The following is a 14,616-nucleotide window of genomic DNA, read 5'->3' on the forward strand; positions in this document are numbered from 1 at the left end:
CTGAGCCAGCCTGTGTTTTCAAGCCAGGCCCCAAGTCACTGACTGCCCTGCCTGAGCCCTGCCAGGCCTCTGACAGGCAGCCCACCAGGGCGCCTCTGTTGCTTAGGGTTGGGTGGATGGGGTTACATGATCTGCTTCTTGCAGGGGCTTGGACAGGACAGCTGCCCTCAGAGGCGTCAGGAGTAGCTGCGTCCAGGTGGCCTGAGGCTACAGTTTGGGAAGCCAGGATGAAAGTGTCATCAACTTCAGGCACTTGAGCCCACTCATGGGTCCTGAGCTTCGCCTGCAGGAAGGTGCTGACTGAAGAAGGTGGTCTGAATGACCAGAGAGAAGAGGACTGCAGTGTGACAAGCCCAGGCTGTGGTCCCAGCAGCACCTCTGGCCACACCCAGTTGCCCAGCCTCTTTGACAACCTTCTTCCTTCTTGGCATGAGGATTGCCCTTCTTGGCTAGGATCGCCCTAGTCCAATGCCACTAGCCACAAAAATCACCGCTGGCACAGGGGCCTGCTCACCAAGAGGGTTCCAAGCGTCCATTTGTCAATCCACGTGCTTTTTCTCCAGGAAAAGGAGACACCAGCGATAATGACTTGAAACGATGATCCAATGAGCAGTTGAATTTCTCCTGGTAAATGAATCAGTTGGCTTCCTGATCTACAAATCAGCCTCTCTGAGTCAGCTGAAATGACCCTCTACTCAGTCTGACCAACTCGGAGACTGTGTCAGGCAGGGATCTTTCATTACAGGTGACAGGAACCCAATGTGGACAATCTAAAGGAAATGGGAACTAGATTAAGATGACCTGGCACGTGGCATGGAACCCCATGCTGGGCGGACAGCTGGACTGCAGGGATGCGTAGGGCCACCGCTCAGACTTCGCACAGCCTCGCCCCACTCGCCTGACACACCCTCTGCACATCACTGCTTCCACCTGCCCCAGGCTGCTTCTTACACCATTAACCCTCAGGGAGGGGTGGTCTGACCCAAGTCCAAACATCCTGAAGAAAAATGGGCTCTGATTGGCATGTTCAGGTACCCGCCCCCAACAATCAACTGCGTCCACTTCCCACTGAACAAAATGGCTTTCTATAATTGGGGAAGGTGACGGGGGGGCACTGGAGGTAGGGGACAGCAGTGCTAGAATGAGTGCTTCCCTGGTGTGTCTTTGTTACCCCTCTGCTCTGGCCTTTCTTCTGTCATGAATGCCCTTACCATTCCCTCAATCCCTTTACCAGGCTGGCTCTGCCCTCCTTTGAGACTCAAGTTGGCTGTCACCTCCTCCTGGAAGCACCTACCCCTGCCCCACGGGCGCCCCTCATTTGTGCTCCCACAGCACCCTCCCTTCGTGCTTCCATTCCCGCCAGCTCATCCTAGCTCGTGAGTTACTTGAAGACTTGGCCATGTCTTATCCTCAGGGACTGGGACACAGAGGAGGTTCAGGAAATGTTTCCTGAATAAACTGATTCTGAGGGCTTGGATTCAGGAATGGGGGTGATTTTCCAGAAAGGCATCCCAGGATTTCCTTTCCAATTGTTTCTCACGTGATGCAGGGTATCACGTTCAATTTTTGAGTTTCAATTCCTGCTTCACCATATATTAGTTGGACAAGTTACCTAGCCTCCTAAGTTTCCTGACTCCCTCAGTTCCTCATCTGTAGAATGGGACCCAATAGTACCTACTTCAAAGGACTGTTGTGAGGGTTAAATTAGGTACTGCTTAGCACAATTCCTGGGACAATCTACATACTCATTATTTTATTATTGCTTTTACTATCATCATATGCCTCCCTCACTCTCCAGCAGCGCGGAACCCTGTAGCCGTGCAGGGAACAGGATGCCCCTCTCTCCAGCCCCTCACGATCCATAAACAATCATTGCTCCATCAATAAAACAAAGGCTCAGACTGGAGCCTCACTGGACCTCTGTAACAAAGGTAGCATCATTCATATGTAAAATCTTTTGGAAAATATAGTAAAGAACAATATCAAGCAGTCTAATACATTATATTTTGGTATACCTTTTCCAGTCTATTTTCTTATGAATGTTAAATGCAGTTTTAATCATACTGCATATATATATTTGCTTTCTATTGTCCATAGTAGCATCATATCCAACAACAGAAAAACCAAACAACACAATCCAAAAATGGGCAGAAGACCTCACTAGATATTTCTCCAAAGAAGACATACAGATGGCCAAGAGGCACATGAAAAGATGCTCAGCATTGCTAATTATTAGAGAAATGCAAATCAAAACTACAATGAGGTATCACCTAACACTGGTCAGAATGGCCAGCATTAAAAGTCTACAAATAACAAATGCTGGAGAGGGTGTGGAGAAAGGGAACCCTCCTATACTGTTGGTGGGAATGTAAATTGGTGCAGCCACTATGGAAAACAGTATGGAGGTTCCTCAAAAAACTAAAAATAGAGTTGCCATATGATCCAGCAATCCCATTCCTGGGCATATACCCAGAGAAAATTATAATTAGAAAACATACATGCACCCCTATGTTCATAGCAGCACTAATTACAATAGCCAAGACATGGAAACAACCTAAATGTCCATCAACAGGTGAATGGATAAAGAAGGTGTGGTATATATACACAATGGAATATTAGCCGTCAAAAAGAATGAAATAATGCCATTTGCAGCAACATGGATGGACCTACAGATTATCAAACTAAGTGAAGTCAGAAAGAGAAAGACATAGTAGCATCGTATCATGCCTGCTACGTTGTTATAGACAATGCTGAATACACCATTTCCCAACTTTTCAAGAAAGATAACTTTTTTTAAGTTACAATCATGACTCTTATACAGAAACAAACTGAACACATTTAAAGATATTCTTTAACTCATTATTAACCAGGGACCCAGGAAGATGCTATAACCAATTCAAAGGCAAAAGTACGGAACAGGCACATTTACAGACACGTTTATAGGAATATTGAGATGAAGGTGTAAATGGAGTCAACACTGGCTTCTTGCACAGTGGGGAAGGAAGTCAACTGAACACCCACTGGACTGAATTTTTGCGGGTCCCTAAACATGTCTGCTGCTAGCTGGACTCATTCACTGTACTGGGAAAGGTTGCGACCCAAGAAAATCACACATAGTTGGATTGCTATTCAAGGAAGAAGGCATCATACAGTCTCAGATAAGAATATACCAGATCTAGCTGGCTAGGCTGCTCATGACTGCCAGGAGGAGACACTCACAGATCACGTATAAAAGTGGGGTAGAAAGGAAATCCACGCCATCAAGCGAGTTAAAGAACAATATGGATGGTACAATCCCATTTTATAGTGATGCTAACATATGCTAAAATGTATATAGAAAAATCTACAGGAATATATGCCAAACTCTTAACAGTCTATCTCTGGAAGGTGGAGTGATGAAGGATTTTTCATTACCTATGGATTTGGGGTGGGTTTTTTTTTTGCAATACGTGAATTATTTACAATGGACCTGTATTACTTTTATAATTTTTAAAATAAGAAGGAAGACGGCAGTTTACATGCTACACATTAAGACTTTATGGATGCTTTCAGATATTCACTCACGCAATCTTCCTGAATTACTCAAATTACTTAAGTACATATAGACTCCAACCCACTGAAACATAAGTAAAAATCAAGGATTTAAGGAAAGGGCTTCCCTGGTGGCGCAGTGGTTGAGAGTCCGTCTGCCGATGCAGGGGACGTGGGTTCGTGCCCCGGTCTGGGAAGATCCCACATGCCGCGGAGCGGCTGGGCTCATGAGTCATGGTCCCTGAGCCTGCGCGTCCGAAGCCTGTGCTCCGCAACGGGAGAGGCCACAACAGTGAGAGGCCCGCGTACCGCACAAAAAAAAAGAAAAAAAAAAAAGGAAATGCAGTGTGGCTGATTACATTTTTCAAGTTTGACCACACCAACATATGTATGCATGTAATGTGTATGTATGTGTACATGTTCGTGTACATGTATGTATGTATGTGAGCATCCCACTTGTTCATCTTATGTGATGATGTTGACATACTTCCATTCGATCTGGGTGGATCTTTATAACTGTCCCAACCAATAGGATGCAGCAGAAGTGACAATGAATCATTTCTGAGATTAGGTCACCCAATTATCGACAGTACGGCTTCCACCTGGATCTCTCTCTTGGGGGATGCTAGCCCTTGGAACTCAGCCCCTGTATTTCGAAGAAGTGTAGGCTACACAAGAGGCCATGTGTGGAGTTCCGGTTAATAGCCCCAGCCAGGCCCCCAGCTGGGTGACAGCCAGCACCAACCATGGGTGGATGAACAAGGCTTCAGATGATTAAGGCCAAGCTAGAGACTCAAGCTTTTGAGTCTTCCTGCTGAGGCCTCCAACGTCATGGAGGAGAGACAGGCCAACCCTGCCATACCCTGTCTAAGCTCCTGATGCACAGAAACTGCAAGAGATAGTAAATGATTACTGTTTTAAGCCATTAAGGTTTTGGGGAGCGGTACGTGCAGCCACAGTGACTCGAACATGCAGTATAAGCATAGAGAATTCAATATAAATATCATAAACATGGTTAAAATGTGAACGACGAATTCCCATTTCTGAAAAACGAAGACCTATATAGTTTTTAAAAAGAGAGATATGATAATGGAGCCTTTAATGGAGAGGCGTGGAAGTAGGGAGCTGGGAAACGTCTCACCTTACTTTGTAAGGGAAGAAAAAAAATCACAGATTTTTCTTGAATTTGAGAGTTGGAGAAACATGGGTCCAAGAAAGTGTTTTATAATCTGGAAGGTGTTAACAGAATTAAAACAATAAGCTGTACACTTTTCCAAATCACAGAAGATAAAAAACAAACCATACATATCATAGAAGGCAAAAAACAAGAGAAACACAAAAGAGAGAAAGCATAGACCAAAACATGAAAATAAAGCCCAAACATGAAAATGAGACCAAACATGTCAGAATAAATATAAATGCATTATGCTCCTCGACTAAAAGCCAAAGACCCTCCAACTGAGTCAACACAATTTCATTACTACAATGCACCCATATTACTGTATATAAGATATAACTAAATATACACCCTTTCCATCTGTGGCATCTGCACGTTAGGCAAACTCGCCTTCCAGACAGACAGCTTGCCAGTTCCACTCAGCTCCCTGTGTCTTTAGTCTCCAGATGGTTGTGGGCTAATGGTAGGGCCCAGGGCAGACAGAAGTGACCACCTCAGGAAGCCATACCTTCGTGATAGGAGGAGCTGCTCAGTTTTCTGGCTGGAACAACCCCGAACAGGGAGTGAGGGTCAAACATTCCCCCTACATGCTTCCTGTCTGAAGGTTCTAGGCCAGATTAGAGGGCAAAGCATTCTCAGGCCACCAACCATGCCATCTCGCCCAGCCCACTGGCACATCATTAGGGAAAATTCCTCCCGGACTCCTGCCAAGCATGTGCACTTTTTCTGAAAGGTTCTGAGTTTTTGTCTTTTCCTATGTCTTAATTAGCTTTCAAATTGGGAAGTTGGGAGATGGTCTATCTAGGAAGGTTGTTTGATGCCATCGTAAGTCTAAGGTCTTATTATCTTAGAAGACGCTTCTTAAAAACTGTCTATGAAACATCAGGTGCTGTGCCACGTGCTCAGAGCACAGTAATGAATAAAGCCTGGCCCCAGCCCTGGAGAGGCGCTCAAGGCCTGGGGAGGGGGCAGGGAGCAAGCAAGTGCTCAGCTAACGGGAAGGTAGAAGGAAATAAGTGCTAAATATAGGTGCCGCGTGGCAGGGACAGGGAGGAAGGAGCACTTCACGCTGATGGAGGAATGGAGGAGGCTTTATGGAGAGTCTGCAGGGCCTCCCTCTGAGCCCACAACAGTAACTGTAAACGGGGGAAAGTACCCACACGCCCAAAGCGCCGTCAGCATTCAGAGCCTGCTCATCCTGGGGCAGCTGAGCCACTTGGAGGGGAAGGCGCCCTCCCCAGGGGCAGGGACGCTGTGACCCTCAGGAAGGGCGAGGGGAGGGGGCAGATGAAACGGGTCACATTGGGTTCAGAGGAAAGCAGTGGCCCAGGATGAGGCGTCATCATGCAGGAGACCCCAGCCCCGAGGACTTCAAGGTTTCTGACGTTACCTAAGGTGAAATGTTGCTAACGGTCAGGGGGTGAGTTGTGGGCATTTTCTCAGTCCCAGCTTGGAGGGGAGGCAGAAACGAGAAAGGGGGCTGGTGGGGTCCAGCCCCAGGAAACATGAGTGGGGGTCTCAGCTAAAAGGGGGGGAAGGGGACCAGCATTTATTAAGTCCCTCCTCGGGGCCAGGCACTACAGAGCATTAGCTTATCTAATCTTTGTAACTCTGCAAATACTTACTGAGCACCTACTCTGTGCCAAACACTGTTTTAGGCACTGGGGATACAGTGGTAAACAAAAATTATGCTCTTCGTGAACAAATAAACAAATATTTGACGTAATTTCAGTGATAAATACCTATCACCAGTATTAAGTATTATGAAGAAAAATAAAGGGGAAAAGAATAAAAGGAGGTACCATTGTCAAGAAGGGGTCAGGGAGGCCTCCTGGAGAAGGTAACACCTGAGCAGCGACCCGACCTGGCAAGAGAAAGAGCCTTACAGCATTCAGGGAGGCTTCCCCAGTCTAGAGATGAAGAAACAAACCTCAGAGAAGTGCAGTGGCTTTCCCTAGCTTACAAAGCTCCTAAGACTCCTCTAGGGGAAGGTATGCGAGTCTAGGCTTAGGTGATGTACTGAGAGCCAACACCTGACCCTCAGACCCTCCATTCACAGGCAGCTGTAGTTACAGACCCTTAGACCAACCCACTTGGTAAGAAGTCAGCCCATGGGTTCTTTCACTTTATTTCTCCCCCGCCTCCCTCCTCCACCTCCTTCTCCTTCTTGCTTTTACAACATTTCATTATAAATAAACAATGGGAAGTTTATTATAAATAAACACACAAAGGTTCAATTCAATGACTAATTATAGGAAGAACACCTGAGTAACCAGTGCCCAAGTGAATAAAATACTTAGCTGCCATCCCAGAAGCCTTCACGTGTTCCTTTCCATTTTCTTGTCATTCATGGTAACCCCTTCCTTGCTTTCCATATCATTTTTTACAATCTATTTTTGCGTCCCTAAACAATAGTTTAGTTTTGCCTAATTTTGAAATTTACAGAAGTGGTAAATTTTGTGTGTATTCTTTTTGTCTTACTTCTTTCACTCAGTATCATGTTTATAAGATTCATCCATGAGGCTGGGTATACCTGTTTGCTAGAGCTGCCATGCCAAAGAGACACAGACTGACTGGCTTAAACAAAAGAAATTTTTCTCACAGTTCTAGAGGCTAGAAGTCCAAGATCAAGGCGTCAGCAGGGTTGGTTCATTCTGAGGGCTATGAGGTTCATTCTGAGCAGACCTGAGGGCTCTGCTTCAGGTCTCCTTGGCTTGTCCATAGATGGCTGTCTTCTCCCTGAGTCTTCATATTATCTTCCCTCTGTACGTGTCTGTGTCCAAATTTCCTCTTCCTGTAAGGACATCAGCTATACTGGATGAGGGCCCACCCATATGACCTCATTTTAATTCATTACCTATGTAATTAAATATGGTCACACTCTGAAGTATAGGGGTTAGGGCTTCCACATTTGAATTTGGTAGGGTAGGGGAGCTACGGTTGAGCCTAACACTGGATGTAACTCTGGTTCACTCATTTTCATCACTGCGTGGTCATCTATTGCATGAATACACCGCAATGTATTTATCCATTCTGCTGTTGATGGGTACTTGAGTTGTTTCCAGTTTGGGGGCCATTACAAATAATGATGCTTTGAATATTCCCTTTATCTGTAACTTGGTGCAAGTGTGCATGAGTTTCTTTAGGGTTTACAACTAGAAGTGGATCAACTGACTCATAGGGTAAGTTTATCTTCAATTTTAGAAGGTATGTGGACAATTTTCCCAAGTGGCTGCACCAATTTCTTCTTAGCCCAGCCACACAGCCTCACATCCCACTGCTCTACTCCTCACCAGCACTGGGTATCATCAGACCTGCCAGGGTTAATGGTGGGGTAGTTTATTTTGCATTTCCCTGATGACTGATGGGGTTGAGTACATTTTCACACTGGCCACCTCTAGCTGCCATTCTGCGAAGTGCCTGTTCAAGTCTTTCGCCAGTTTTTCTATTATCTTTTTAATTTTTGAATCTCTTCACTTTCTGCGCTCATGGCAATTTTATTTTATTAGCGTTTATTTTAAGGGCATAGTATTAACTTTCCCGCCACTTGACCTTGGTCAGTACAATCTGATTCACCCTGAAATTTTTTGATAACTTTTAGCTCTGAAAACAAGTGTTAGAGGTTTAATCTCTTTCCTCCCAGAAGCCCCTGGGCTTCCTATGCAAACATTCCAACTCTCCCCCTTCAACTTTCTACCTCCAAATGTGGATAGAGTCTCACCTCAATTCACAACATCTCCTCCTGCCTGACCTGCTGCTATGCCACCCACACAGGATGTGATAATTGAAGGAGATCATGTGCAACGTCCAGTGTGATCCCTGGAACTCTGTATGCTGGTAGGGACTATTACTTTCCTTCCCCTTCTTGATGCTCTGCAGAAAGGAAAAGCACCAGCTAAGAGTAACAATTACTGCCACCTGATTGCCAGGTCGTTATGCCAAGGACTGCTATCTGCCCATTCACTGCCATTCTCTTCCTCTTATTTACAGATTTTATTCAGGGAAGTAACATGCACCCTTTGCCTTTGCTGCCTTCCTGACACCTGGAACTTGGAGCTCCTGCAGCCATCTTGGACCATGAGTTGTTGCCTTAAAGGATAACAGATCTTGCCTGGCTCTGTGACAAAGTGGGGCCATCAAACCAGACTTTGAAAGACAATTTGTTTCATGCAAGAGAGAAATTAGCCTCTGTCATCTTAAAGTCACTGTTATTTGGTTTTCTATTATATGAGGCACAACCTAATCCTGATACTTAGCGAAAACACATGTTTTCAGTTAATTATAAACATCTGTTTGCTGGAGCTAAGTTTTCCTGCTTCCATTAAAATCATTTTTCTGATCAGTAAATTCTAACATATTTAAATATCCACACTCAAATTTATATTTTTCAGATAGCCCATTGGATAAGTATTTCATACTGATACGAGTAACTGAGACACAGTGTCTTAAGTAGCTATAAAATGAGGTACTCCCTATGATAGGAAGTATTCCTTACTCCCTAAGAAGTTGTCTCGTTTATGACAGCTACATGTAGGTAAATGTCAGGATACTCAGGAGGCAATGAATTCATTCTTTTTGAATGGAATTAGCAGCTAGTATTCACAGAGAACTTCCTGTGCAAGTTAGCCAGGCTGCATCCTGTTCAAAGTGAGGCTCTCAAGCTTGCTTCCTACTGTCCGTGACTGGAACGTGATAAACATACGGGTCACTGTCAGACAGCAGGTTAATGTGTTTGGTCATGGAACCATGATTAAAATGGGGAGTGGTGTACACACCCACACACACACCCCTACACAATAAGGAGGAGGCTGCGTGGGACATAGGAGCAAACACTGCGGATTCCGACTGTAAGGCCTTATACGGTTCACTTTTTCTGAGCCTCAGTTCCCTCATCTGAAAACAGGGGCTTATCACATGGGTGTATTGTGAGGATTAAATGAGAAAACACATATAAAATGCTGGCATAAAGGAAGCACTCAATAAATGTTAAATAAAGTGGGTTTGTTTTTATTTTGAATCTGTCAACAGGCTAACTGGGGTCAAAGACCAACCTGTCACTTCAGTAGAAGCCCTTACTCCCAACTCCAGCCATGCAAGTCACCCTCCACCCAGGCCCCAGGGCAAGAGTCTGCTGAAGCTGTAACCCTGACAGCCCCAGGGTGGGTTCCAGGGCCCCTCAGCTCCCAAAGGCAACAACACTCCGCATCACCAAATCCTAGAAGAGCTGGGTGTAAGTACAGATTAAGTTTCCATTTTTACTTAAAGATCCTAACTTCTGGACGTTTATTTTGGGGATGACAATGGTGGATTAAGCTACTTTAAGATGTTATAAGTTGAAGTCTTTCCTTCCCTTGGCTGCTAAAGTTTAATTCGGTCTAATTATTTCATATGGCATCAACTATAATGGTTTCATAATTTCTAGTATATTAAGCACTTAATATGTTGTGTCATTTGAAATCACATATTAAATTCAGCAAAGTACATTTTAATGAGAGTTAAGTGGTGTGAAAATATTAACACAATGTGATGGTTCATCTTGGTGCTCACACTTTGTAGGTCTGTCCCTGATGCACAAATGCCTCGCTCACCAGGTAAGGGAAGCACTTAACTGCCTGGGGCTCAGATGGGTGTCTGACCAGACAATATTCCTACCTTTTGCTGTACAGCACTTTACAGTGGGATTTCTCATTGGGCCTCACGACCCTGTAGAGCAAGCAGGGAAATCATTACTTCCATTTTAGAGAAGAGGAAACTGAGGCTCATCCCTGGGACATCACACGACTCTTCTTGGCTCAAAGCCATTGCAGTTTCTCCCCTGCTCCACAGCTGCTATCAGAGTAACCTGGGGTGTGAGTAATGTCTGGACTGGTGCAGCGAGGATTTGGAACGGGTATCACACTTCTCCAACCCTGTAACCCTACATAGAGAAACTGACAGAGCCACAGAGAAGCTGGTCAGCTCTGTACTTGGACTTGGCAATTCTTTTTGAACACTTTCAGAGTGCACGAAAATCACAGTGAAGCCTTAAGATAGCAACAACTCAAAATAGTATGAATTTGAGGCAGCAAAGAGAGAGATTTGAGAGAGAGCTTCCTAGAACCCTTCAAACTGTATTACCATATTCCTTCTGGGTACAAAGTTAGCACTTGGAGTCAGAGAGATCCGAGAGCAAATTCCACTGTCACTGACTAGCTGCATCACTTTACCTCTCTAGCCTTAGGTTTTCCCCATCAACAAATCAGGAATAATAAACTCCCCTGTGCTAATCTCTCAGAGACATTAAAATGAAACAGTACATCATAAGATCCTGTGCTGATCTTAAAGGGCAGGGACTCATACTAAGCTGAGTGAACAGGAGTTAGTTAGTCTATGTGGTGTCCCTTCCCAGCAAGGTAACTACAATTTTTTTTTTTTTTTTTACTTTTATTTATTTTTGGCTGCATTGGGTCTTCGTTGCTGCGCTCGGGCTTTCTCTAGTTACGGCGAGTGGGGGCTACTCTTCTCTGTGGTGCGCAGGCTTCTCATTGCAGTGGCTTCTCTTGCTGCGGAGCATGGGCTCTAGAGCGCAGGCTCAGTAGTCGTGGCTCACGGGCTCTAGAGCGCAGGCTCAGTAGTTGTGGCACACGGGCTTAGTTGCTCCGAGGCATGTGGGATCTTCCCGGACCAGGGCTCGAACCGTGTTGCCAGCATTGGCAGGCAGATTCTTAACCACTACATTACCAGGGAAGTCCGTAACTGCAATTTTAACCAGGGCCTTTGGTAACTCAAACCCAAACGACTGAAAACAGTGCCCATAGTAGCTCAGTAAACGAGGAGAAAAAAAAAAAGACCTATGAAAAAAATTCCATTGTAGCTAAAACAGTCACCGTAGTAGCTAAAAAAAAAAAAGGAAACGGAGCCGTCTCATGCTCCACCCCCGCCGCCTCCTCCTTGCTGGGCCTTCAGGGCTCAGGAGAAGGCGATGTATGGTTCAGCAGGTCCCAGACCCTAGGTCCACAACAGCCCCTGTGGACTGTTCCTGGGATCCTCTATGCCCCAAGGATGACCACCATGCTGTACTCTTCTAAAGCAGAAAACAAAACCAGTGTTGGATTTTAACATCTTGCTAATTATAGTCTTGAAAAAGTTCATCATTTACCCAGTTACAAAAACCACAGCCAGTCAAAGCTGACATAAATGTTACAGATCGTCAGTAGGGCACTTTCCTCACTTGGCAGAAGATAAAACAGGACCAGAGAGGTCCAGGGAGTTGGTCAAGGTCACAAAGACAGGTGCAGGGAGGAATGGGAACTAAAATTCAGATCTCTCACCTCTATACCACAACTGCTCAATAAGAAAAAACAAACAGAAAACCCACCTGGCTCAAAATAACACAAGCTCAAGTAGCCACAAATAGCAAAAAACCTGGTCCATCTCCTGCTGGTTTCCGCAGTAAGGCAGTTATGAACCCACAAGATGACCATGACACGTGTGCGCATCGACTGTGTCGAAAAGGCTCTCCTAAACAAATGAAGAAAAACGTGGATGCTAGTTGAAGATTAGCATCATCTCCCATCAACACTAATACGCTTTTTAGTTATTTGCAATTCTCTTTTGTAAATCTGAGGGAAACATCATTGCCCAAATTAGCTCTTTTCACTGAATAAAGGCCATATTAGCATTCTGAGGTTTGTGTTTGCTTACCGCTTATTTAGAGAGAAGTCAGATGAGAAGTTGGGCTGCCTGCACCTGATTTCCATTTCACTGAAGACAGGTGAGGGGAGGAGCTCCGAAGTCCCCAAAGGCCAAGCCAGGTGCTCCCTGGCTGGAGCTGAGATGGGTTCACAGTATGGAACAAGACCTCAGCCTGGAGGACCAACTACCTCCACAGCATCGCCTCCCCTGAAGGACTGGCCCAGATGGGTGAAACTGACTCAAGTGACTCCAAGGTCTTCCTCTGCCTGAAACTCTCTGTCCTGTCCTCTCAGGGCTACATCCCTATCATCAAGTGATAACTCAACTGTCCCCTCCCTCCTGTCTACCCACTGAAGTGGGCTTCATTCCCCAGCCATGCTCTATACCGCATGTTCTTTCTAGTCTGTCTCTGCACTGAGAATGCTCCCCCCCACTTGCTGGAATGGAAGCTCCATGACCCCTGCTGCCCCAGCGCTCACGTCATAGGTGCTCTACAGTTGGTAAAGAAATGAAGGCAGGAATGAAAGTCTGAGCTGATAAGACCTTGGGAGTGTTGCTTAAGAGGAAAAGGGCAGACTACGCTCCTGGTCCCAAATGTTCTCTCTCTCGAGTTCCACTGTGAAGAGGAAAAGATCAGTCTTTGAAACCAGACTTGCATCCAAATCCCAACTTCTTTCACCACTGGCAGGATAATTTTGGCCTTGATAGTTTAACCAACTAGGGGCTCAGTTTTCTAACATGCAAACTGGCGGGGGAGGGCACTGACCAGGTTAGGTGCCTGCCCCAGGACTGGATCAAAGGGTGGTGACCTTTCCCAAACCGCCACCACTCCCGAGTCACGCTATGCAAAGCCTGGGCCCCAAAGAGGACACCCTCCCTCTTCCCCTTGGCTTCAAGTGGCGATGGTCCTGAGAATCCCGAGGGAAGCAGCGGCAAGTCACTGCCGCTCCGGCGCTGGCGCCCACGGCCGCCCCAGCCCAGCCCCTTCCGGTTCACGGTCGGCTGCTCCAGCCCTCGCGGGGGTCACGCACGGGTCTCAGCCCGACCATCGGTTCGCAAGCGTTTCGGGGTACCGGACCGTACTCCTGTGGGGACCTCATTGGCACCACGGGCCCTCGTCCCAAAAAAGCATTCTCGCCCCGCACACGCCGTCACGCCTAGTTGGCGTTCAACAGCGTTGCCAACATTCCCCTCCGCCGCGCTCGTAAGACCCCAGGCCGACCCTTGCGCGCTCAGCCCGGCCGGCGCGGAAGAGGCGCGCGAGCGCCGCGCACCACGTGACCAAGCGTGTCTCCCGGCGCCGTCCGCTAGGCGCGCACAGGTCGGGCGGGCAGAGGGCCAATTTCCCATGGTCCCTTCATTTGCATATAGAATGTAAGAAGGTTATGGAGACTATTAAATTTAACTTGGCCGTAATCACAAAGACATGAGAGTTGTGTGACACAAAAGGTCAAAACTTCTTGTATTCTGTGAAATTTTTTTAAAAAGGGCCACAGTGTAATCACCATAATCGTGAAAGTTTTTATATTCTTAGCTTTATAAACGTCGCGAGAAGCAAGTACTACTGTGCTCGCTTCGGCAGCACATATACTAAAATTGGAACGATACAGAGAAGATTAGCATGGCCCCTGCGCAAGGATGACACGCAAATTCGTGAAGCGTTCCATATTTTTGTCCCTGAGTTTACCAGGTGCACAGTTTGCACGTTGATGCAAACACTTTACACATACAGGTTCTACTTTTTGTTTGACACAAAGGAAACTGTAGACCCTGGAGATGGAGTAAAAGTGTGGGCAGTCAGATTCATCGCTTTGCTGTGCTTTTCACATCTGGCTCTCGGGCCCCAGTCTTCAACCTTTCAAATCTTGCTTCTGCTTCCCTCTGCATTATCCTGAGTTCTACTGTACCTTACACTTAAGGAAATGGCCTTGCCAAAGTTGATCCGTTTCATGTCCAAAACATAACAGGACCTTAGTGCTACCATAAACATAAGTTGTACTATACCAGGAACTTGGAACAAGACTGACTCCTCATGCTGCCTCTGAATCTTAAAAAAATAAAGTAATAATAATGCATACTCCTTACTGAACATCCATGGGCCAGGGCCTTCACCGGTATCTCATTTTAATATTCCTGACAGCCCTACCTTGTGGGTATTACTGCCACCATTTCACAGGAGACACTGAGAGGTAAAGCCACCTGGGCATGATCACTTACAAAGTGGCTGAAACAAG

At 46.0% G+C, this 14,616-nt stretch overlaps 1 non-coding gene across 1 annotated transcript; it reads left to right on the forward strand.

Annotated features, from left to right (window-relative positions):
- Nucleotides 1-13,948: 13,948 nt before the first annotated feature.
- LOC132421476 (U6 spliceosomal RNA) lies at nt 13,949-14,055 on the forward strand. The gene has a single exon (XR_009518720.1). It is a non-coding gene; the product is annotated as a U6 spliceosomal RNA (small nuclear RNA).
- Nucleotides 14,056-14,616: the final 561 nt, after the last annotated feature.

Source organism: Delphinus delphis, chromosome 2 (genome assembly GCF_949987515.2).
Source record: "Delphinus delphis chromosome 2, mDelDel1.2, whole genome shotgun sequence".
In the NCBI taxonomy this organism is placed as follows: domain Eukaryota; kingdom Metazoa; phylum Chordata; class Mammalia; order Artiodactyla; family Delphinidae; genus Delphinus; species Delphinus delphis.